The sequence below is a fragment of the Ranitomeya variabilis genome, chromosome 5, assembly GCF_051348905.1.
Source record: "Ranitomeya variabilis isolate aRanVar5 chromosome 5, aRanVar5.hap1, whole genome shotgun sequence".
Lineage (NCBI taxonomy): Eukaryota > Metazoa > Chordata > Amphibia > Anura > Dendrobatidae > Ranitomeya > Ranitomeya variabilis.
Genome location: NC_135236.1, coordinates 75514356 through 75540611, shown reverse-complemented (window position 1 = coordinate 75540611; position 26256 = coordinate 75514356). Strand labels below are relative to the sequence as shown.

Sequence of the window (26256 nt, the reverse complement as noted above, 5' to 3'; positions counted from 1 at the left end):
GCCTCAATTCAGGGAGATGGCAGACAGAATCACCCCCTCTCTGAGGATACCAGCCGGTTCAGGAACTCCCGGAGAGTCAGGCACAAAACTCCTAGAAAGGGCATCAGCCTTCACATTCTTAGAGCCCGGAAGGTACGAAACCACAAAATCGAAAAGGGGGAAAGACAGCGACCATCGAGCCTGTCTAGGATTTAACCGCTTGGCAGACTCGAGATAAATCAAATTCTTGTGATCCGTCAAGACCACCACGCGATGTTTGGCTCCCTCAAGCCAATGTCGCCACTCCTCAAATGCCCATTTCATTGCCAACAACTCCCGATTGCCAACATCATAATTACGCTCGTCAGGCGAAAACTTTCTAGAAAAGAAAGCACATGGCTTCATCACAGAGCCATCAGAGCTTCTCTGAGACAAAACAGCCCCTGCTCCAATCTCAGAAGCATCAACCTCGACCTGAAAAGGGAGAGAAACATCCGGCTGACGCAAGACAGGAGCCGAAGAAAACCGACGTTTCAGCTCCTGAAAGGCCTCAAAGGCCGCAGAAGACCAATTTGTCACATCAGCACCCTTTTTGGTCAGATCAGTCAAAGGCTTAACCACACTAGAAAAATTAGTAATGAAGCGACGGTAAAAATTAGCAAAGCCCAGGAATTTCTGAAGACTCTTCACAGATGTAGGTTGAGTCCAATCATAAATGGCCTGGACTTTAACTGGATCCATCTCGATAGTAGAAGGGGAAAAAATAAAGCCCAAAAAGGAAACCTTCTGGACTCCGAAGAGACATTTAGAGCCCTTCACAAACAAGGCATTAGCACGCAGGACCTGAAATACCATCCTGACCTGCTTCACATGAGATTCCCAATCATCAGAAAAGACCAAAATATCATCCAGGTATACAATCATGAATCTATCCAGATACTCTCGGAAGATGTCGTGCATAAAGGACTGAAACACAGAAGGGGCATTAGAAAGCCCAAATGGCATCACCAAGTACTCAAAATGGCCTTCGGGCGTATTAAATGCTGTTTTCCATTCATCGCCCTGTTTTATACGCACAAGATTATACGCTCCTCGAAGATCTATCTTGGTGAACCAACTAGCCCCCTTAATCCGATCAAACAGATCGGACAGCAGAGGCAAAGGGTACTGAAATTTGACCGTGATTTTATTAAGAAGGCGGTAATCTATACAGGGTCTCAGAGAACCATCCTTCTTGGCCACAAAAAAGAACCCTGCTCCCAACGGTGACGAGGACGGGTGAATATGCCCTTTCTCCAAGGACTCCTTTACATAACTCCGCATAGCGGCATGTTCTGGCACAGATCAATTGAAAAGTCGACCCTTAGGGAACTTACTACCAGGAATCAAATTTATAGCACAATCACAATCCCTATGAGGAGGTAGGGCACTGGATTTGGGCTCATCAAATACATCCTGGTAATCCGACAAAAATTCAGGAGCTTCAGAAGGAGTAGAAGAAGCAATTGACACCAAAGGAACATCACCATGTACCCCTTGACAACCCCAACTAGACACAGACATTGATTTCCAATCCAATACTGGATTATGAACCTGCAGCCATGGCAAACCCAACACGACAACATCATGCAAATTATGTAACACCAGAAAGCGAATATCCTCCTGATGTGCAGGAGTCATGCACATGGTCACTTGAGTCCAGTACTGAGGCTTATTCTTGGCCAATGGTGTAGCATCAATTCCGCTTAGTGGAATAGGGAACTGCAAAGGCTCCAAGAAAAAAACACAGCGCCTGGCAAATTCCAAATCCATCAAATTCAGGGCAGCGCCTGAATCCACAAAAGCCATAACAGAGTAGGATGACAGAGAGCAAATCAAAGTAACAGACAAGATAAATTTAGGCTGTACAGTACCAATGGTGACAGACTTAGCGAACCTCTTAGTGCGCTTAGGACAATCAGAGATAGCATGAGTGGAGTCACCACAGTAAAAACACAACCCATTCTGACGTCTGTGATTTTGCCGTTCAATTCTGGTCAGAATCCTATCACATTGCATAGACTCAGGCTTCTGCTCAGAGAACACCGCCAGATGGTGCACAGGTTTGCGCTCCCGCAAACGCCGATCAATCTGAATGGCCAAGGACATTGATTCATTCAGACCCGCAGGCGTGGGGAACCCCACCATAACATCCTTAAGGGCTTCAGAAAGACCCTTTCTGAAAATCGCTGCCAGGGCACACTCATTCCATTGAGTGAGCACAGACCACTTTCTAAACCTCTGGCAGTAAACCTCCGCTTCATCCTGACCCTGAGACAGAGCCAGCAAGATTTTTTCTGCCTGGTCTACAGAATTAGGCTCCTCATAAAGCAATCCAAGCACCAGAAAAAACGCATCTACATTTAGCAATGCAGGATCTCCTGGCGCCAGGGAGAATGCCCAATCTTGAGGGTCGCCACGTAACAAAGAAATAATAATTTTAACTTGCTGAGTAGGGTCACCAGAGGAGCGGGGTTTCAGAGCAAGAAACAATTTACAATTATTTTTGAAATTCAGAAACTTAGATCTATCTCCAGAAAACAAATCAGGAATTGGTATTCTAGGTTCTAACATAGGATTCTGAACTACATAATCCTGAATGCTTTGTACCCTTGCAGTGAGATAATCCACACTAGAGGACAGACTTTGAATGTCCATATCTGCAGTTGAGTCCTGAACCACCCAGAGATTAAGGGGAGGAGAGAAAGCAAACACACTGCAAAGAAAAAAAAAAGAGCTCAGAACTTCTCTTATCCCTCTTTTGAGATGCATTAACACTTTATGGCCAGCTGTACTGTTATGGACCTGGTGGTTAGGAACACTTGTAATGACCTGATAGGTAAACCTGAAATATAGGACAAGCTCTGGGGAAGTGGGAACTTTACTGACCGCAACCCTGATCCTATCACACACACTATAGGCAGCCGTGGAGCGTACCTAACTCTTCCTAGACGCCTCTTCACAGCCTGAGAGCTAGCTACCCCTAAAGAGAAACAAAGCCTCACTTGCCTCAGAGAAATTTCCCCAAAGTAAAGGCAGCCCCCCACAAATATTGACGGTGAGTTAAGAGGAAAATACAAACACAGGAATTAAACAGGTTTTAGCAAAGGAGGCCTGTTATGACCCCAATGGCGAGGGTCTCAGAGATATCAGCGAGTCTGCGAAGTACAAAAATCCAGCTCATAGGGCAGTGGTAACTGGGTTGACCATATATCTACTCCTAACGCCAACACTAGAAGTAGCCGGGGAACATGCCTACGTTGGTCGCTAGATGTCTCGCGCCAGCCGGAGAGCTAACTACCCCTAGAAGAGGAAAACAAAGACCTCTCTTGCCTCCAGAGAAAGGACCCCAAAAGTAGGATACAAGCCCCCCACAAATAATAACGGTGAGGTAAGAGGAAATGACAAACACAGAGATGAACTAGGTTTAGCAAAGAGAGGCCCACTTACTAATAGCAGAATGTAGTAAGATAACTTATATGGTCAACAAAAACCCTATCAAAAATCCACGCTGGAGATTCAAGAACCCCCGAACCGTCTAACGGCCCGGGGGGAGAACACCAGCCACCCTAGAGCTTCCAGCAAGTTCAGGATACAGATTATATACAAGCTGGACAAAAATGCAAACAAAAACCAATAGCAAAAAGCAAGAAAGCAGACTTAGCTTAATCAAGCAGGAACCAGGATCAGTAGACTAGAGCACTACAGATTAGCTCAGATATCAACGTTGCCAGGCATTGAACTGAAGGTCCAGGGAGCTTATATAGCAACACCCCTGACCTAACGACCCAGGTGAGCATACAAGGAATGACAGACATACCCAGAGTCAAATCACTAGTAGCCACTAGAGGGAGCCAAAAGGTAAATTCACAACAGTACCCCCCCCCCTTAGTGAGGGGTCACCGAACCCTCACCAAGACCACCAGGGCGATCAGGATGAGCGGCGTGAAAGGCACGAACTAAATCGGCCGCATGCACATCAGAGGCGACCACCCAGGAATTATCCTCCTGACCATAGCCCTTCCACTTGACCATGTACTGAAGCCTCCGCCTGGAGAGACGAGAATCTAAGATCTTCTCCACCACGTACTCCAACTCGCCCTCAACCAACACCGGAGCCGGAGGCTCAGCAGAAGGAACCACAGGCACAACGTACCGCCGCAACAAGGACCTATGAAATACGTTGTGAATGGCAAACGACACCGGAAGATCCAGGCGAAAGGATACAGGATTAAGGATCTCCAATATCTTGTAAGGACCAATGAATCGAGGCTTAAATTTGGGAGAGGAGACCTTCATAGGAACAAATCGAGAAGACAGCCATACCAAATCCCCAACGCGAAGTCGGGGACCCACACCGCGGCGGCGGTTGGCAAAACGCTGAGCCTTCTCCTGTGACAACTTCAAGTTGTCCACCACATGATTCCAGATCCGCTGCAACCTATCCACCACAGAATCCACCCCGGGACAGTCAGAAGGCTCCACATGCCCCGAGGAAAAACGAGGATGGAAACCAGAGTTGCAGAAAAATGGCGAAACCAAGGTGGCAGAACTAGCCCGATTATTAAGGGCAAATTCAGCCAACGGCAAGAAGGTCACCCAATCATCCTGATCAGAAGAGACAAAACACCTCAAATACGCCTCCAGAGTCTGATTAGTTCGTTCCGTTTGTCCGTTAGTCTGTGGATGAAAAGCGGACGAAAACGACAAATCAATGCCCATCCTACCACAAAAGGATCGCCAGAACCTGGAAACAAACTGGGATCCTCTGTCCGACACAATATTCTCAGGAATGCCGTGCAAACGAACCACGTTCTGGAAGAACACAGGAACCAGATCAGAAGAGGAAGGCAGCTTAGGCAAAGGAACCAGATGGACCATCTTGGAGAAACGATCACATATCACCCAGATGACAGACATGCCCTGAGACACCGGAAGATCCGAAATGAAATCCATAGAGATGTGTGTCCAAGGTCTCTTCGGGACAGGCAAGGGCAAGAGCAACCCACTGGCACGAGAACAGCAAGGCTTAGCTCGAGCACAAGTACCACAGGACTGCACAAATGACCGCACATCCCTTGACAAGGAAGGCCACCAAAAGGACCTGGCCACCAGATCTCTGGTGCCCAAAATTCCCGGGTGCCCTGCCAACACTGAGGAATGAACCTCGGAAATGACTCTGCTGGTCCATTTAGCAGGCACAAACAATCTGTCAGGTGGACAAGAGTTAGGCCTACCAGCCTGAAATCTCTGCAACACACGTCGCAGATCTGGAGAAATAGCTGACAAGATAACTCCTTCCTTAAGAATACCCACAGGTTCAGCGACTCCAGGAGCATCAGGCACAAAGCTCCTAGACAGAGCATCGGCCTTCACATTCTTAGAACCTGGTAAATACGAGACCACAAAGTCAAAACGGGAGAAAAACAATGACCAGCGGGCCTGTCTAGGATTCAGGCGTTTAGCAGACTCGAGGTACATCAGATTTTTGTGATCAGTCAAGACCACCACACGATGCTTAGCACCCTCGAGCCAATGACGCCACTCCTCAAATGCCCACTTCATGGCCAACAACTCCCGATTGCCCACATCATAATTTCGCTCTGCCGGCGAAAACTTCCTAGAGAAAAAGGCACAAGGTCTCATAGTAGAGCAACCAGGGCCTCTCTGCGACAAAACGGCCCCTGCCCCAATCTCCGAAGCATCCACCTCAACTTGAAAGGGAAGTGAGATGTCAGGCTGGCACAAAACAGGCGCCGAAGTAAACCGGCGTTTCAACTCCTGGAAAGCCTCCACGGCAGCAGGAGCCCAGTTAGCCACATCAGAGCCTTTCTTGGTCATATCCGTCAACGGTTTAACAACGCTAGAAAAATTAGCAATAAAACGACGGTAGAAGTTAGCAAAACCCAAGAACTTCTGAAGACTCTTAACTGACGAGGGTTGAGTCCAATCATGAATAGCTCGGACCTTGACTGGGTCCATCTCCACAGCAGAAGGGGAAAAAATGAACCCTAAAAAGGGAACCTTCTGTACACCAAAGAGACACTTTGAGCCTTTAACAAACAAAGAATTTTCACGCAAAATCTTGAAAACCATCCTGACCTGCTCCACATGCGAGTCCCAATCATCAGAAAAAAACAGAATATCATCCAGATAAACGATCAAAAATTTATCCAGATACTTCCGGAAAATGTCATGCATAAAGGACTGAAAAACTGAAGGTGCATTAGAGAGCCCAAATGGCATCACCAAGTACTCAAAATGACCTTCGGGCGTATTGAATGCGGTTTTCCATTCATCTCCTTGCTTAATGCGCACAAAGTTGTACGCACCACGAAGGTCTATCTTGGTGAACCACTTGGCACCTTTAATCCGGGCAAACAAGTCTGACAACAGCGGCAAAGGATACTGAAATTTTACAGTGATCTTATTTAAAAGCCGATAGTCAATACAAGGCCTCAAAGATCCGTCCTTTTTGGCCACAAAAAAAAATCCCGCACCAAGAGGGGAAGAAGAAGGACGGATATGCCCCTTCTCCAGAGACTCCTTGATATATGAACGCATCGCGGTATGTTCAGGTACCGACAGATTAAACAGTCTTCCCTTAGGAAACTTACTGCCTGGAATCAAGTCTATTGCACAGTCACATTCCCTATGAGGAGGCAATGCACTTGACCTAGACTCGCTGAAGACATCCTGATAGTCAGACAAATACGCCGGAACTTCCGAAGGCGTAGAAGTAGCAATAGACACGGGCAGGGAATCTCCATGAATTCCATGACAGCCCCAACTTGACACTGACATTGCCTTCCAGTCCAAGACTGGATTATGGGTCTGTAACCATGGCAAACCCAAAACAACCAAATCATGCATCTTATGCAGAACAAGAAAACGTATCACCTCCCGATGTTCAGGAGTCATGCACATGGTAACCTGCGTCCAAAACTGCGGTTTATTTTCTGCCAATGGCGTAGCATCAATACCCCTAAGAGGGATAGGATTTTCTAATGGCTCAAGAACAAAACCGCAGCGCTTGGCAAATGACAGGTCCATAAGACTCAGGGCAGCACCTGAATCCACAAACGCCATGACAGGATACGATGACAGTGAGCAAATCAAAGTTACAGATAGAATAAACTTAGGTTGCAAATTACCAATGGCGACAGGACTAACAACCTTAGTAAGACGCTTAGAGCATGCTGAGATAACATGTGTAGAATCACCACAGTAGTAACACAAGCCATTCTGGCGTCTATGAATTTTCCGCTCATTTCTAGTCAGGATTCTATCACATTGCATTAAATCAGGTGCCTGTTCAGATAACACCATGAGGGAATTTGCGGTTTTGCGCTCCCGCAACCGCCGGTCAATTTGAATTGCCAGGGCCATGGAATCATTCAGACCTGTGGGAATGGGAAAACCCACCATCACATTCTTAATGGCTTCAGAAAGGCCATTTCTAAAATTTGCAGCCAATGCACACTCGTTCCACTGGGTCAGCACGGACCATTTCCGAAATTTTTGGCAATACACTTCAGCCTCGTCCTGGCCCTGAGACATAGCCAGCAAGGCAGCAATCACAAGCCACTCAGAGGTAAAGGGGAAAAGAAAAAAAAATGAGAGAGAGAAAAAAAAAAACTCAGAACTTTCTTTCTTATAATCCCGCTTCTGCAATGCATTTAACATTTAATACTGGCCTGGCAAACTGTTATGACCCCAATGGCGAGGGTCTCAGAGATATCAGCGAGTCTGCGAAGTACAAAAATCCAGCTCATAGGGCAGTGGTAACTGGGTTGACCATATATCTACTCCTAACGCCAACACTAGAAGTAGCCGGGGAACATGCCTACGTTGGTCGCTAGATGTCTCGCGCCAGCCGGAGAGCTAACTACCCCTAGAAGAGGAAAACAAAGACCTCTCTTGCCTCCAGAGAAAGGACCCCAAAAGGAGGATACAAGCCCCCCACAAATAATAACGGTGAGGTAAGAGGAAATGACAAACACAGAGATGAACTAGGTTTAGCAAAGAGAGGCCCACTTACTAATAGCAGAATGTAGTAAGATAACTTATATGGTCAACAAAAACCCTATCAAAAATCCACGCTGGAGATTCAAGAACCCCCGAACCGTCTAACGGCCCGGGGGGAGAACACCAGCCACCCTAGAGCTTCCAGCAAGTTCAGGATACAGATTATATACAAGCTGGACAAAAATGCAAACAAAAACCAATAGCAAAAAGCAAGAAAGCAGACTTAGCTTAATCAAGCAGGAACCAGGATCAGTAGACTAGAGCACTACAGATTAGCTCAGATATCAATGTTGCCAGGCATTGAACTGAAGGTCCAGGGAGCTTATATAGCAACACCCCTGACCTAACGACCCAGGTGAGCATACAAGGAATGACAGACATACCCAGAGTCAAATCACTAGTAGCCACTAGAGGGAGCCAAAAGGTAAATTCACAACAGAGGCCCACTAATAATGAATAGTAAGAAGATAGCAAGGGAACTGTGCGGTCAGTATAAAATACTACAAAAATATCCACGCAGAGAATACAAAAAGATCCTCACACCGACTCACGGTGTGAGGGTGCAACTCTGCACCCCAGAGCTTCCAGCTAGCAAGAAAATAGCATATAAGCAAGCTGGAATGAACTTATCATATACCGAGAAACATTTTCCAAAAGCAATGAGCAAAAATGAACTAGCATGAACTTAGCTTCTCCTGGAGGAGACAGGTCACAAGAGAAGTCCCAGAGAGATCTGAACCAATACTGAATAATTGACAGCTGGCAACAAGTAAAGATCTAGGTGGAGTTAAATAGGCAGCCAGCATAGCAGAAAACGAGGCAGCTGGGAGCCCAGCTAAAGACCAGCAGTACCACTCAAAGCCACCAGGGGGAGTCCACGAGCAGAACTCAACAAAGTACCATTCATGACCACAGGAGGGAGCCCGAGAACGGAATTCACAACATACAACCCTCTCGAGTAGGTAGTATGAAATGCATGGAGAGACCACTGTACCACGGCTTTTGTATACATCGAACCGCATCTCTAGTCAGGTGTGTCTCCACCAATGCCACTACATGAGGATTGTGTTTTTTGATCTGTGAAAATACCTTGATTTTCTTCCGAGGAGCTTTAATACCCCGTATGTTCCAGGTCATACATATAATTTCAGACCCCATATTTATATATAAAAGGAAAAGTAATATATATCAACGTTATTCGGGCGTGATTCAGAGACATCTCACAGAGCAAAAAATTTGTATTGGCGGTAACCGTATACATCAAACAGTCAAAACTAGTGCATAAAACCAAACCCAACAAAACTTGAACAATGGAGGAGCATGTTTCCATACTTTTACAGTTAAATAGAAAAGGGGATACCCTCACTGAATTCAGTGTCCGGTATTATTGACATCTTTCGTACCCTCTGCACCCCAGAGCTTCCAGCTAGCAAGAAAATAGCATATAAGCAAGCTGGACCGAACTTATCATATACCGAGAAACATTTTCCAAAAGCAATGAGCAAAAATGAACTAGCATGAACTTAGCTTTTCCTGGAGGAGACAGGTCACAAGAGAAGTCCCAGAGAGATCTGAACCAATACTGAATACATTGACAGCTGGCAACAAGTAAAGATCTAGGTGGAGTTAAATAGGCAGCCAGCATAGCAGAAAACGAGGCAGCTGGGAGCCCAGCTAAAGACCAGCAGTACCACTCAAAGCCACCAGAGGGAGTCCACGAACAGAACTCAACAAAGTACCATTCATGACCACAGGAGGGAGCCCGATAAACGGAATTTACAACAGTACCCCCCCCCATCTTGAGGAGGGGTCACCGAACCCTCACCAGAGCCCCCAGGCCGATCAGGACGAGCCAAATGAAAGGCACGAACCAAATCGGCAGCATGGACATCAGAGGCAACAACCCAGGAATTATCCTCCTGACCATAGCCCTTCCATTTAACCAAGTACTGAAGCTTCCGTCTCGAAATACGAGAATCCAAGATCTTCTCCACCACATACTCCAATTCTCCCTCGACCAACACCGGAGCAGGAGGATCAACAGAAGGAACCACAGGCACCACATACCTCCGCAACAATGACCTATGGAGCACATTATGGATGGTAAAAGATGCTGGGAGGTCCAAACGAAATGACACAGGATTGAGGATTTCCGAAATCTTATAAGGACCGATGAAACGAGGCTTAAACTTAGGAAAAGAAACCTTCATAGGAACATAACGAGAAGACAACCAAACCCCCCACACGAAGTCGGGGACCAACACAGCGACAGCGGTTAGCAAAGCGCTGAGCCTTCTCCTGTGACAACGTCAAATTGTCCACTACGTGGTTCCAAATCTGCTGCAACCTGTCCACCACAGAATCCACACCAGGACAGTCAGAAAGCTCAACCTGCCCTGAGGAAAAACGAGGATGAAAACCAGAATTACAAAAAAAAGGCAAAACCAAAGTAGCCAAACTAGCCCGATTATTGAGGGCGAACTCAGCCAATGGCAAAAAAGTCACCCAATCATCCTGATCAGCAGAAACAAAACATCTCAGATAGGTTTATAAGGTCTGATTAGTTCGTTCGGTTTGGGCATTTGTCTCAGGATGGAAAGCCAAAGAAAAAGACAAATCAATGCCCATCTTAGCACAAAAGGACCGCCAAAATCTGGAAACAAACTGGGACACTCTGTCAGACACAATGTTCTCCGGAATACCATGCAAACGAACCACATTCTGAAAAAACAGCGGAACCAAATCAGAGGAGGAAGGCAATTTAGGCAAGGGCACCAAATGGACCATCTTAGAAAAACGATCACAAACCACCCAGATGACAGACATCCTCTGAGAGACCGGAAAATCTGAAATAAAATCCATGGAAATATGCGTCCAGGGCCTCTTTGGGTCAGGCAAAGACAAAAGCAATCCACTGGCACGAGAACAGCAAGGCTTGGCCCGAGCACAAATCCCACAGGACTGCACAAAAGAATGCACATCCCGCGACAAGGAAGGCCACCAAAAGGACCTAGCCACCAAATCTCTGGTACCAAAAATCCCAGGATGACCCGCCAACACTGAACAATGAACTTCGGAAATAACTCTACTGGTCCATCTATCAGGGACAAACAGTCTCTCCGGTGGACAACGGTCAGGTCTATCAGCCTGAAACTCCTGCAGCACCCGCCGCAATTCAGGGGAGATGGCAGACAGAATCACCCCCTCTCTGAGGATACCAGCCGGTTCAGGAACTCCCGGAGAGTCAGGCACAAAACTCCTAGAAAGGGCATCAGCCTTCACATTCTTAGAGCCCGGAAGGTACGAAACCACAAAATCGAAAAGGGGGAAAGACAGCGACCATCGAGCCTGTCTAGGATTTAACCGCTTGGCAGACTCGAGATAAATCAAATTCTTGTGATCCGTCAAGACCACCACACGATGTTTGGCTCCTTAAGCCAATGTCGCCACTCCTCAAATGCCCATTTCATTGCCAACAACTCCCGATTGCCAACATCATAATTACGCTCGTCAAGCGAAAACTTTCTAGAAAAGAAAGCACATGGCTTCATCACAGAGCCATCAGAGCTTCTCTGAGACAAAACAGCCCCTGCTCCAATCTCAGAAGCATCAACCTCGACCTGAAAAGGGAGAGAAACATCCGGCTGACGCAAGACAGGAGCCAAAGAAAACCGACGTTTCAGCTCCTAAAAGGCCTCAAAGGCCGCAGAAGACCAATTCGTCACATCAGCACCCTTTTTGGTCAGATCAGTCAAAGGCTTAACCACAGTAGAAAAATTAGTAATGAAGCGACGGTAAAAATTAGCAAAGCCCAGGAATTTCTGAAGACTCTTCACAGATGTAGGTTGAGTCCAATCATAAATTGCCTGGACTTTAACTGGATCCATCTCGATAGTAGAAGGGGAAAAAATAAAGCCCTAAAAGGAAACCTTCTGGACTCCGAAGAGACATTTAGAGCCCTTCACAAACAAGGCATTAGCACGCAGGACCTGAAATACCATCCTGACCTGCTTCACATGAGATTCCCAATCATCAGAAAAGACCAAAATATCATCCAGGTATACAATCATGAATCTATCCAGATACTCTCGGAAGATGTCGTGCATAAAGGACTGAAACACAGAAGGGGCATTAGAAAGCCCAAATGGCATCACCAAGTACTCAAAATGGCCTTCGGGCGTATTAAATGCTGTTTTCCATTCATTGCCCTGTTTTATACGCACAAGATTATACGCTCCTCGAAGATCTATCTTGGTGAACCAACTAGCCCCCTTAATCCGAGCAAACAGATCGGACAGCAGAGGCAAAGGGTACTGAAATTTGACCGTGATTTTATTAAGAAGGCGGTAATCTATACAGGGTCTCAGAGAACCATCCTTCTTGGCCACAAAAAAGAACCCTGCTCCCAACGGTGACGAGGACGGGCGAATATGCCCTTTCTCCAAGGACTCCTTTACATAACTCCGCATAGCGGCATGTTCTGGCACAGATCAATTGAAAAGTCGACCCTTAGGGAACTTACTACCAGGAATCAAATTTATAGCACAATCACAATCCCTATGAGGAGGTAGGGCACTGGATTTGGGCTCATCAAATACATCCTGGTAATCCGACAAAAATTCAGGAACTTCAGAAGGAGTAGAAGAAGCAATTGACACCAAAGGAACATCACCATGTACCCCTTGATAACCCCAACTAGACACAGACATTGATTTCCAATCCAATACTGGATTATGAACCTGCAGCCATGGCAAACCCAACACGACAACATCATGCAAATTATGTAACACCAGAAAGCAAATATCCTCCTGATGTGCAGGAGTCATGCACATGGTCACTTGAGTCCAGTACTGAGGCTTATTCTTGGCCAATGGTGTAGCATCAATTCCGCTTAGTGGAATAGGGAACTGCAAAGGCTCCAAGAAAAAAACACAGCGCCCGGCAAATTCCAAATCCATCAAATTCAGGGCAGCGCCTGAATCCACAAAAGCCATAACAGAGTAGGATGACAGAGAGCAAATCAAAGTAACAGACAAGATAAATTTAGGCTGTACAGTACCAATGGTGACAGACTTAGCGAACCTCTTAGTGCGCTTAGGACAATCAGAGATAGCATGAGTGGAGTCACCACAGTAAAAACACAACCCATTCTGACGTCTGTGATTTTGCCGTTCAATTCTGGTCAGAATCCTATCACATTGCATAGACTCAGGCTTCTGCTCAGAGAACACCGCCAGATGGTGCACAGGTTTGCGCTCCCGCAAACGCCGATCAATCTGAATGGCCAAGGACATTGATTCATTCAGACCCGCAGGCATGGGGAACCCCACCATAACATCCTTAAGAGCTTCAGAAAGACCCTTTCTGAAAATCGCTGCCAGGGCACACTCATTCCATTGAGTGAGCACAGACCACTTTCTAAACCTCTGGCAGTAAACCTCCGCTTCATCCTGACCCTGAGACAGAGCCAGCAAGATTTTTTCTGCCTGGTCTACAGAATTAGGCTCCTCATAAAGCAATCCAAGCACCAGAAAAAACGCATCTACATTTAGCAATGCAGGATCTCCTGGCGCCAGGGAGAATGCCCAATCTTGAGGGTCGCCACGTAACAAAGAAATAATAATTTTAACTTGCTGAGTAGGGTCACCAGAGGAGCGGGGTTTCAGAGCAAGAAACAATTTACAATTATTTTTGAAATTCAGAAACTTAGATCTATCTCCAGAAAACAAATCAGGAATTGGTATTCTAGGTTCTAACATAGGATTCTGAACTACATAATCCTGAATGCTTTGTACCCTTGCAGTGAGATAATCCACACTAGAGGACAGACTTTGAATGTCCATATCTGCAGCTGAGTCCTGAACCACCCAGAGATTAAGGGGAGGAGAGAAAGCAAACACACTGCAAAGAAAAAAAAAGAGCTCAGAACTTCTCTTATCCCTCTTTTGAGATGCATTAACACTTTATGGCCAGCTGTACTGTTATGGACCTGGTGGTTAGGAACACTTGTAATGACCTGATAGGTAAACCTGAAATATAGGACAAGCTCTGGGGAAGTGGGAACTTTACTGACCACAACCCTGATCCTATCACACACACTATAGGCAGCCGTGGAGCGTACCTAACTCTTCCTAGACGCCTCTTCACAGCCTGAGAGCTAGCTACCCCTAAAGAGAAACAAAGCCTCACTTGCCTCAGAGAAATTTCCCCAAAGTAAAGGCAGCCCCCCAAAAATATTGACGGTGAGTTAAGAGGAAAATACAAACACAGGAATGAAACAGGTTTTAGCAAAGGAGGCCCACTAATACTGAATAGTAAGAAGATAGCAAGGGAACTGTGCGGTCAGTATAAAATACTACAAAAATATCCACGCAGAGAATACAAAAAGATCCTCACACCGACTCACGGTGTGAGGGTGCAACTCTGCACCCCAGAGCTTCCAGCTAGCAAGAAAATAGCATATAAGCAAGCTGGACTGAACTTATCATATCCCGAGAAACATTTTCTAAAAGCAATGAGCAAAAATGAACTAGCATGAACTTAGCTTCTCCTGGAGGAGACAGGTCACAAGAGAAGTCCCAGAGAGATCTGAACCAATACTGAATAATTGACAGCTGGCAACAAGTAAAGATCTAGGTGGAGTTAAATAGGCAGCCAGCATAGCAGAAAACGAGGCAGCTGGGAGCCCAGCTAAGGACCAGCAGTACCACTCAAAGCCACCAGAGGGAGTCCACGAACAGAACTCAACAAAGTACCATTCATGACCAAAGGAGGGAGCCCGAGAACGGAATTCACAACATACAACCCTCTCGAGTAGGTAGTATGAAATGCATGGAGAGACCACTGTACCCACGGCTTTTGTATACATCGAACCGTATCTCTAGTCAGGTGTGTCTACACCAATGCCACTACATGAGAATTGTGTTTTTTGATTTGTGAAAATACCTCGATTTTCTTCCGAGGAGCTTTAATACCCCATATGTTCCAGGTCATACATATAATTTCAGACCCCATATTTATATATAAAAGGAAAAGTAATATATATCAACGTTATTCGGGCGTGATTCAGAGACATCTCACAGAGCAAAAAATTAGTATTGGCGGTAACCGTATACATCAAACAGTCAAAACTAGTGCATAAAACCAAACCCAACAAAACTTGAACAATGGAGGAGCATGTTTCCATACTCCTACAGTCAAATAGAAAAGGGGATACCCTCACTGAATTCAGTGTCCGGTATTGTTGACATCTTTCGTACCCATGCGAAGAGCTCTATTAATATTAAAAAAGAACCCAAATTAGGAGTCTTCCACATTGGACCCCCTGTGAGACCGCAGCCATTCGGCTACCTCTGCTGGGTCTGTAAAGAATAAAGAGGATCCTTCATGGACAATGCGGAGCCGGGCTGGATAGAGCATGGAATAGATGATATTCTTGTCTCTGAGTAATTTCTTGACTTCCATAAATCGTGCTCGCTGCTTTTGGAGTTCCATAGAGAAGTCCGGAAAAAATCGATATGATAGCATTGTTGAATTTGATGGGGCCCTTCTGCTGCGCCAAACGAAGAATAGCATCTCTATCTCTGCAATTAAGGAGGCGTGCCAGAAAAGGTTGAGGTGGAGTTCCAGAGGGAAGAGTTCCCTTTGGAACCCTATGGGCCCTTCTTTCCACCGAGAACATTGAGGAGAATCCGTCCCCCAGGGTGGTCTTTAGCCAGTTTTCCAGAAATTGCTCAGACGCTCCCCCAGGCCCCCGCCTTCCAGAGTTGTTCTGTGCAGCTGTTCCAAACGCCGGCAAGGATACCTGTATATTCCGGCAAGCTGGTGTGTGGTTTGTCTTGGTGTCTGAGTTTGTATGTTGTAAGGCTAATGCACACGGCGGGGGACCTGGGGGAGCGTCTGACAAGCACAGTGCGCATGCCCAGGAATCCCAGCCCCGCACTGTGCATAATGCATAACACAGTGCGGGGCGGTCTGTGATTTTTTGATGTCTGTTTTGGTTTGGCTGGCAGGTCCTGAGCCATGTTATAATTGAGGCAACAACCTCGTGACCTGCCTCCAGTGTTGATGCTCCAGTAATTACCGTGTATTTCATCTTTTTCCTTGCTCCTTTTCCCATTTTGTACATTCGTCCAATAATCTACTTTGAATCTAATTCTATGTACTATATATGTGTGTGAGGCTAATAAAAGTTAGATTCTGATTTAATTCAAAATAGGTGATCTCACTTGATTTATTTTGTGAGTATAGAGCTCCTTTTTATGTAGGACATAGGCTTCTTGGAAGCTGCTCATTTTGCTTAATGCTATTGCAAATGCAATTGAGTTATTTATGTATATCCGCTATGTCAGGTGTTGTTAATTAACAACCCAGCCTCATTTCTTTTTCTCAAAGCGGATTGGGTGATAATGAGGAGGAGGAGGAACAGGAGCTGGTTGCCTGCACTATAGATGGTACTACCCACAAAAAATTCCCATCTGACAATGCTGGTGTCAGAGGTCACAGTTCCTCGGACAATCAAGGAGTAAAAATTAGGGAGACACACACCAGATGCAGCAGAGGCAGGTGAACACTCTCAAAGGTATTGGACAGTTTTCTCAGACCTTCTCATCGCCAAGGCACTGATGCGCAGGCTCTCTGACAATGAGGGAAACGTTTTGGAAGATGCCAAAGGAGTAACTTTCCGACATACCAGCATCCTCCGTGATTCCTCTGTGCCCTACAATTATCGGGTATCCAAGCTAGACACGTGGTATGAACTGTCTCTCTAGGTCCTAGCCTTCCCTGCCACCAGTGTTTTGTGAGAGCAAGTTTTTAGTGCTGTCGGGGGTATTATAACCGATGCAAGCTCATCCACATATCAACTGAAATTGCTGACTCATCAAAATGAACAAAGGCTGGATTGTGCGCATGCACCCCATCCCACCGAAACATGGGTATACGATTCATGATTTTGTCTTTTTTTTTTGTCTCATCCTCTCCTTCTCCTCCACCACCATATCTACAGGGTGATCACGCTACCTTTGCTATCAGATTTTTAATTGTATTTATGATGGACGCCTTAACAATTTTTAGAGGCCTTCTCTGAACATTCTTTTATATATATATCCAAGTGCAGATAGGAAAACAAAGATGCGGCACTCACCCAGTTTTGCTGTGTGGTATGTAGAATTTATTTCTGACAAGCTTTAAAATCCATCAGGACTGCAGGAACATAGTGAGGGTGCGGTATATGGAGTACGGACGACGGCCGTTTCGCACTACAGGTGTGATAGAAATATATATATCATGTAGATCTCACTTGCATGTATACTCCTCTATAATCAAATATATACTTATATGCTCACAGCTAATATATACATTATAATCAATGGTTTAAAATGGCTGACAAACTGATATAAGCCAGACAGATTGTATGGGGTTTTTCCATCTTAAAAACAGGAACTCGGGTCAGATGTCTGAAATAATGCCTAGAATATAGCTGAATCTTGCTGAAACGGCAGACCAACAGTGTCAGATGTATTAACTGCTGATCAAATGTCTCATCTTTGTCCTACATACAGAGGTACATTTTAGTTCCTTAATCAGCAGTCATATGAGCATTAGTCACAATATTCCATATAGAATAATATAGACAATATGGTAATTAACTAACCACCCCTGACAACCACTAACCACTCCTTTCTATGTGAAAATATAAAACTATGTATGTACAATAAAGTTTCAGTATTGATGGAATGTTGTTCTGTCACAGTTGTGTACAGTCCATTCTTGATGAGCGCTCAAAATACTCAGTCTAATTGGGAGCGGCCGCAGCACACACAGAGGGATAAATTTATCCAACCCTAATATTTCCATAACATTAATGGCGCCCAACGGCGGGGCAAAAGGACAAAACGCACGGGATCCTTCTGACCGGAGACATGGAGGTATTGGCCATGGCCTTGGCACAGTGGATGGAGACTGCGCAGCTCCATAAGTAAGGTAAGAAAATGTTATCATCTTACCTGAAAGTCCCCTGTGCCCAGTCCGGGTCTATGCCTCTTGCCGGTCAGGTGTGGTCATCAATTCCCAGGTAGTGTAAAAAGTCCGGAGCCGAATCCAGACCCTGGGAGGTGTCTGCTGTGGGCCGTGTATGTGTTCTGTGTTTTGTGTAAGATCCGGGAGAAGGAAGGAAAAGTGACTTTTGCTTTTGGTTGCTGGGTAACAGACCGCAGGAGGTCAAATCGCTCGATAAGTTATTGCAGGATTCCCGTGCATAGGAGAGACAGGAGGTCTCGGGACAGGTAGTCCCATGTTCCAGGCAGGGTAGTGATAACTTAGAGGGCTACTGCAGATTCCCGTAGCCGGCGGCCAGTCAGGACGACCGGAGCGGAGGGTGGTAGAACCCGGCATATGCGTGCCAGTGCGATTGGCAGTAGACTGTTCCCAGCGCAACCTACATGTGTCACAGAATTTAAAAGGGCATCTCTCGGATTGTCTATCTGTTTTTGTTTGTGTCATGTACTGTTGCTTCTTTAAGAAGCCTGAAATAGTGAAAAGAAAGTTTTGTTTTTTTTTTCCTTCTTTCATGAACTTCCTCTTTTTTCAGCTGAAGCAGAGATGCATTGTAAATCACACGGTCACACCTGGTTTTTTTTTTACTGACTGTTTTCAGCTGCAATGCTGGCTATGTGTAGCTTTTTGTGAAGAAGTTAAATTTAAATTGTATCTATCATTTTTGATGTGACATACATGTTTTCAGATATGTGATTATAGTGACATTTGATATTATTGCAATAGCATACGGCATATAAAAGAGGAAGTGTGTCTCTGACTGTATTTGAGCGCAGAGATTCTAAAAGAAAAAAGGAGACGAGAAAAGCCGTTTTAATTTTTAATTTTTTTTACTCTCTTAAAGGGTCTTTTTCTTTTTGCGGCATTTTAAAATTTTTAATTAAGTTTTCCTCAATCTTCAATCTCTTTACCTTTTTATTTTTTATTTATTTATTTATTTTTGAAAAAAAAAAGGTTTTTTTTCCTCTTGTATCAAAGTTTTGAGTTTTTGGTTGTGAACTAAGTTTTTGACGGTTTTTCTTATCGTTTTGGGTTTTTCTTAGTTTTATATACTCATTTTTAGAAGTTTTTTTTAGTACTGTTTTTTTCATTTTTGTGTGTTTTTCATTTTTTGCTTTTGCCATGGGGAATAAAGTGGCCGAGCAACAGGAAAGTCTTTTTACTTCCTGATGAGAAAACAGCCCCTAGATAGTGGCAGGACACGAAGGTGTTAAGTATGTGAAGATTTTTGGAAGGTATAAAGTACGTGAAATTCATTAGAATGGCAGATTTCAAGCTGCAGAATGGCATGACGTAGAAAGGAAAATAAGGGAAGTTAGCTGATGTTAGATTGCTGAATACTAATACATGGTATGAAGTAGCAGCAGAGCTTACATCGTTTAGGTGGTACAGAAAGTTATGTGAGCAAACCAGGAAGTGATTTTTGTGGGTATGAGACAGGAGAATCTGCGCAGTCTGCTGTTAGCAGAATCCATGGTATAGGTAGTTATTTTTGCACAGTATGTGGCGCGCCCCGTTTCTCCCTACAGGGAGAAGGCATAATTGCTCCTCTCTATTATTCTTGTTGTTCTCCTCTATCCTCTTTTTTCCTCTGTCAGCCTTTTCTCTCCGCATTCTCTCTCTCTACTTTCCTCTCCTCTTCCTCCACATTTTTTTCTCTTCTCTCTCTCTTCCCCTCTCTATCTCTCTCCTCCACACCCTCCATCTTCTCCTCCCCTCCTTCTCCACTCCTCTCTTCTCCTCCCTCTCCCTCCCTTCCACACCTCCCATCTTCTCCTCCCTCTTGTCCACATTCTCTCTCCCCTCCTACTATTCCTTTGTCTCACTCATCAACCCCTCCTCCTTCTTCTTCCTCTTTTTTCCTCTTCTTTGCCGGCTGGGCCAACGCCCAATTCAAACAATATGGTGCTTACAGCACAAGGTTTCCCTCTATGTCCCTGGCACAAACCAGACATTGCCATTTGTGATATCGGGGAAAGAAGGTGAAAGCCCCCCCCTACAGTGGGCAGCCCCAGACACATCAGGTAGCAGACAGCTCAGCCCTGGGTGCAGAGGGGGGAGGAATGATATCAGAACGAGCTCACTGACAGATCCTCCGTTACCTCATTTCACAGTCAACAATATTGTAACCCTTAAGGTTTTACATGAACTTTGAAATCACCATGTATTGATAATGTACAACTTCAGCACCGGTCAGAGCTGCCTACATTCACACCAACATAGAAACTATAAGCCTAATCCATCACAGCTTCAGCAAGGGGGGGAAGACATCCTCACAGCAACTTCTAAGTCCAAAATCAGTCAGTGTATGACCCCAGTACAAGCTATCACAACTATTCCTCTGATGAAGATGAAGAGGGAACATCACATGCTGTCCAGTACTAGAAAAGAAACCCACAGGCACCAAGAATGCAAGGGCAGATAGAGGCACCACCATTACACTATGTGCACTGCACTTCAAGTCAGATGACAATTTTCCAGACCCAGGGATGCATCCCATGCCATTTTACCGAAGAAAGTGGCAGAAGCAGTAAACATATGAAGCCACCTGATATGAAGCCACCTGGAATGATCTCTGGGCCATGAATGAAAATAGAAGCAGGTGATGCACTCTGGCCAATCATGAAGGAACAATTCAAACTTCCAGCAGAATCAGACATACACGCTTGGGAGTCAGGGCCACAGCTAATTGAACAGCTCAGAGAGTGAACCATGACATGAGCCAAGATAAGATAGAGTCTGTAAAGAAGTTTCATGGCAGAGTAATGCAAGTATTCCAAGACTTGGGCTTCACCATTCATGACCAGATACACAGGCCTTTGGGCATGGACTGAGACAGCCAATCAGGAAACCACTGATAGTGGCTAGGCCTAGGAACAGGTCAATAGCAGTGGACTGACCCAGAAAAAATGTTTTATGTGCGCCTAGGAGACTGTTTATTGCTAATTGTTGCCAAAACTGCCACCATTATAGCACCACAAAGAGCACGAAGAAGGAAACGGGTGCCGTGCTGCTGAGAACACCAGAAGGGGAGCCAGAGGTGAAGACGCTGCAAAGTGCCGATCAACACACAGGAAGAGCAGACTCCAGAGAGGAGACACCGACCTCAATAAGGTTAGCAAAGGGGAGAAGCTATGTCAGACCAGGGGTAAGAAGTGACGGCAGATGCAGCCGCAGCCCCTGTAATGCCCCAAGACCTTGGGTTGGATGCAGCCGTCGGTCTCATGGCACCCCCGGGCCTCGCCACGAATGCACCTGCAGGCCCCGTCTTACCACCGCAGCTTCAATCAGCAGGCCGGACCCCGCTGCCGCTGCAGTACCCATCATGTTGTCCACAGTAGCCAAAGGGATTGAGTCCCAACCAGGGGTGCAGAAGACAGCCCCTTTCATGGTGACTACTAACCTGGAAGCGCAACCACCCTACAAAGACAGAAGAAGTGCCAAGTGTTACATCTGTGGCAAGCTTGTCCATTACCAGAACCAGTGCGAAGCACCCACACCCTCGAAGAGACTGGACCCATGCAACCCAAGAGTTGGTCCAGAGAAACAGGTCAAGGAGGAAGTGCAGAAAGCAGTGAAGTACCCCGTCCATAGGACAGGGGCAAGCAAGCCAGGCCCGCAAGACACTATGCTCCTGACATGTAAAACTTCATCTGCAGGACCAATACCTCAAATTACCCTTAAAGTGGATGGCGTTGTCAGATCCAAAGTGATGCAGCCAGAAGTGTGATGACACTTGTGGAACTCACTGATCCCACCTGCCTATCAGAATCCTCTGTGTCTCGCATGGGCATTGATGGTCAAGTCAGACATTCTCAGCTTACAAAGCCACTGAGCGTGTGCACTCAGCCAGGACACTCTATCCTGTCCCAGTTTGTGGTGTAAAGGACCTGCCACTCAACCTGCTGGGAGCGAACCTACTGCAGAAGCTGAAGGCAACCACAGTGTTCCACGAAGATGGGACAGTGACACTTTCTTCATCCCTGACCCAAGAAGAGTCATGCTGGCGGCCCTACAAGAACATTAAGTAACCGATGAGGCCTACCCAAGGAGGTACTGGATGTAGTACCAGAAAGTCTATGGTCTAAGGGTCCCCAGCACATGAGAAAACCTCAAGTTGCCCCAGTACGGGTGTCACTCAAGCCATGTACCCCGTACCCTCGTAAGGCCCAGGCCAGGCCTAGAGTCAAGCTGCCTCTGACCAACTGAAGGTCTACCTGGAAATAGGAATCATTGTTCCTCGCACATCGCCTTGCAATACCCCGCTTTTCCCCGTCAAGAAAAAGACTGTAAAAGGAGAGCCAGCCAAGTTCAGAATGGTATATGACCTGAGAGCTGTGAATGACACCACGGTGTTTGAAACTGCAATTATGCCGAATCCGCACACTCTGCTCTCAAATGTGCATGCCACAGCAAAAGTGTTCACAGTGAACAACCTGGCTAATGTTTTCTCCAGTGTTCCCCTTCATCCGGAAGACCAGTTCCTGTTTGCCTTAATGCACCAGGGGGGACACCACGCATGGACAGTGATGCCACAGTGGGCCCAGAACAGCCCTTCACAGTTCACCAAAGCAATGTCCACAGTCCTCACCAACTGGGTCACAGAACAAGCAGAAGTAACCCTGCTACAATATATGGACAATCTACTCCTTTGTGCAGTTGACTTTGACACGTGTAAAGCCCATTCCTTGCATCTCCTACTCTACCTGGCGGAGCAGCACTGCAAGATCTCAAAGAACAAAGTCCAGTGGTGTCTGAAGCAAGTTACGTTCCAGAGACACTGTATTGCTCACCAGGCGAAACACCTGACAGATGACCGGAAGACCACAGTGGAGAAGATGGTTCCTCCAACAACTCCAAAGGTGCTACAGGCCTTCCTTGGTCTAGTTTCGTATTGCAGAGCCTGGATCCCTGATGCTTCCGTCCTAATGCAGCCTCTGTGTGAATACGTCAGCGTGACCCCGTTCCTCCAGACAGATGTGGCCTTCAGTTCGTTCAAGAAATTAAAAAGCTCTGTAGTCTCAGCGCTAGCACTAGGCCTATCTGACTACGAGAAGCCATTCCGTCTCTACTTGATGAGAAGAGAAGACCTTGCTACTGGAGTCCTGACACAGCTTCAGGGGGGAAAGCAGAGACTTTCGGACTACTTTTCAGCTTGCCTGGATCCAGTTGCAAGGGGATCCTCTTCCTCCCGCATGAGAGCAGCAGTTGCAGCACACGCCCTCCTGGACAGGACTACTGACATCAGTGGAAAAACCATTGGAAATCCTGGCTCTGCATGACATCTCAGCAATCCTCAACCAAACCCAGCTAAAACATTTCTCCACCGCCAGGCATCTTCGCCTCCAGTGCTCTCTACTCCTGCCCAACAATGTCACCATCTCCAGATGCACAGTCCTCAACCAGTCCACTCTACTCCCACTCCCAAGGGGGGATACAGATATGGACCCTCAGATAAAAAGTCTGATCAAAATCTGCATGACACCTTCTGCAGGGATCTGAATTTGCTCCGGACGGATGACCATGATTGCTTCAGCATCATGCCACAGGAAACAGCAGGACTACCCAAGGTGGCAGAAGAGCCACTGACCAACCCAGAGTTGATCCTCTATGTGGATGGCTCCAGATTTGCAGATGATGAAGGAAGATTCCACACGAGATGTGCAGTGACCAGCAATCAAGAGATCCTGTGGTCCAGAAGTCTGCCGCCCAGTCTGTCAGCCCAGGAAGCAGAACTGATAGCGCTGATGAAGGCCTACCAGATGGCAGAAGACAAGACTGAGAAAATGTATACCGATTCAAGGTACTCGCATGGCATAGCACATGACTTCGGACCCATCTGGGCTGCAAGGGACTTCATCACAGCAAGTGGAACAACTCTGAAGCATCATGGAGCCATTAAGGACCTGCTGAACACACTTCAACTTCCAAAAGTGGTGGCAGTACTAAAAGTCAAAGCGCATGGAAAACTAAGCACAGTAGAGGCACAAGGCAACAACATGGCGGATATGGCAGCCAAAGAAGCAGTCAAGGGAAGACAATATGGAAAAGTGGAAGAGGTCGTAGAGCCAGACGGCTACTACATGACGACTGAAGACAAGAAACCTGACCAAATGACGTCCTGTGATCTGCTCAAAAAGCTGCAAGAGCAAGCCCCAAAAGGACAAGAAGGAATGCTGGATGCAGAAAAGAGCAGCACATGAAGAAGGAAGGGTATACTAAATGGACTACAAACCCGGTTTACCCCGAAGCATGTACCCTATGGTGGTCCAGTGGGCACATGGGCCCACACACAGATTAAAGACACAGATGAATGTTCCGATTGGTGCTTACTGGTTCGCTCCAGAAATCTCCACCCTAACAGCCAAGTTCATAAACAGCTGTCTGACCTGTGGCAAATGCAACCCTGGAAGAATGAAGAAAGTTCCCACACATCGTCTTGCCAGACCACTGTACCCCCTTCCAGAGGATCCAGATAGACCACATCCAAATTCCGCCAAGTGAAGGATTCGAATATGCCCTTGTGGTCGTGGACATGTTCTCAGGATGACAGCCAGAAGCTTTCCCAGTGAGGAATCAGTCAGCAAAGACTACTGCAAAGAAGCTACTCTCAGAGACGAGATATGCAGCTATGGGGTCCCAGAAGTGATAGAGAGTGGCCAGGGACCCGCATTCACAGCAAATCTCACACGAGAGATCTAGTCAGCAGTAGGGTCAGACTTAGGCCTACACACTCCCAATCACACTACTCAATGTTAGACACACTCCCAGAGGCCCAGCAAAGCTGTTACTATATGAAATTTTGTTTGTGTCTAGTCCCAGGTTAGGGGTATCTTTTCCCTCAGCAGCTGACTATGTAATATGATACTTTGTCTGCTTATGTAATTGAACTCACCAAGAAACTTGCTAACATCCATTCTCGAGTTTTTTTCTTCATTGCCAGATCCAGATTCAGTGTCCGGTATGCACTCCTAGAAGCCAGGAGACTGGGAGTTGGTGGAAAAAAGTTTGTAAGGAGAACACCACTCGATCCCAGATTTGATGGTCCTGTTCAAGTGCTGCTGATGACACCAAACTCTGCGAAACTGGAGGGAAGACCCGCTTGGATCCACTCATCGCATCGCAAGAAAGCTCCCCTACCAGAAGATGACACCCAAGCCAGAATGATGTTGCGGCCTGACCGAAAAGATGACCTACCTGATAAAGACTACACATCGCTCACTACACATGCTATTGACTAAGAGACTGATTGCAACGAACCCCCGTTAGGGACAGATCTCCTGACCGCCCATATGCGAAAAGTCTGTACGGAGTGGGGCACAGGCGTTAGGCTTGTGTCAGTTCGCCGACAGCACAAAAGAGTTGCAGCGCTTTGGGACAGGAGGCTAGGATTAGGGCAAGTGATATCTAAGGGGGGCTTGTGATAGAAATATATATATCATGTAGATCTCACTTGCATGTATACTCCTCTATAATCAAATATATACTTATATGCTCACAGCTAATATATACATTATAATCAATGGTTTAAAATGGCTGACAAACTGATATAAGCCAGACAGATTGTATGGGGTTTTTCCATCTTAAAAACAGGAACTCGGGTCAGATGTCTGAAATAATGCCTAGAATATAGCTGAATCTTGCTGAAACGGCAGACCAACAGTGTCAGATGTATTAACTGCTGATCAAATGTCTCATCTTTGTCCTACATACAGAGGTACATTTTAGTTCCTTAATCAGCAGTCATATGAGCATTAGTCACAATATTCCATATATGTTTAGATAACCAATGACAGAGGAGCTAGACAATATGGTAATTAACTAACCACCCCTGACAACCACTAACCACTCCTTTCTATGTGAAAATATAAAACTATGTATGTACAATAAAGTTTCAGTATTGATGGAATGTTGTTCTGTCACAGTTGTGTACAGTCCATTCTTGATGAGCGCTCAAAATACTCAGTCTAATTGGGAGCGGCCGCAGCACACACAGAGGGATAAATTTATCCAACCCTAATATTTCCATAACACAGGTGCTTCGACGGGTCCGTACTCCATATACCGCACCCTCACTATGTTCCTGCAGTCCTGATGGATTCTAAAGCTTGTCAGAAATAAATTCTACATACCACACAGCAAAACTGGGTGAGT

General features: G+C 46.0%; 1 long non-coding RNA gene across 1 annotated transcript in view; it reads left to right on the top strand.

The window, feature by feature from the left end:
• LOC143773321 (uncharacterized) overlaps positions 1–26011 on the top strand; it is a 49483-nt gene extending 23472 nt beyond the window's left edge. The window contains exon 3 of the long non-coding RNA XR_013215143.1: positions 25046–26011. This is a non-coding gene — a long non-coding RNA (uncharacterized LOC143773321). The remainder of the gene's footprint in view (positions 1–25045) is intronic.
• The last annotated feature ends 245 nt before the right edge of the window (positions 26012–26256 follow it).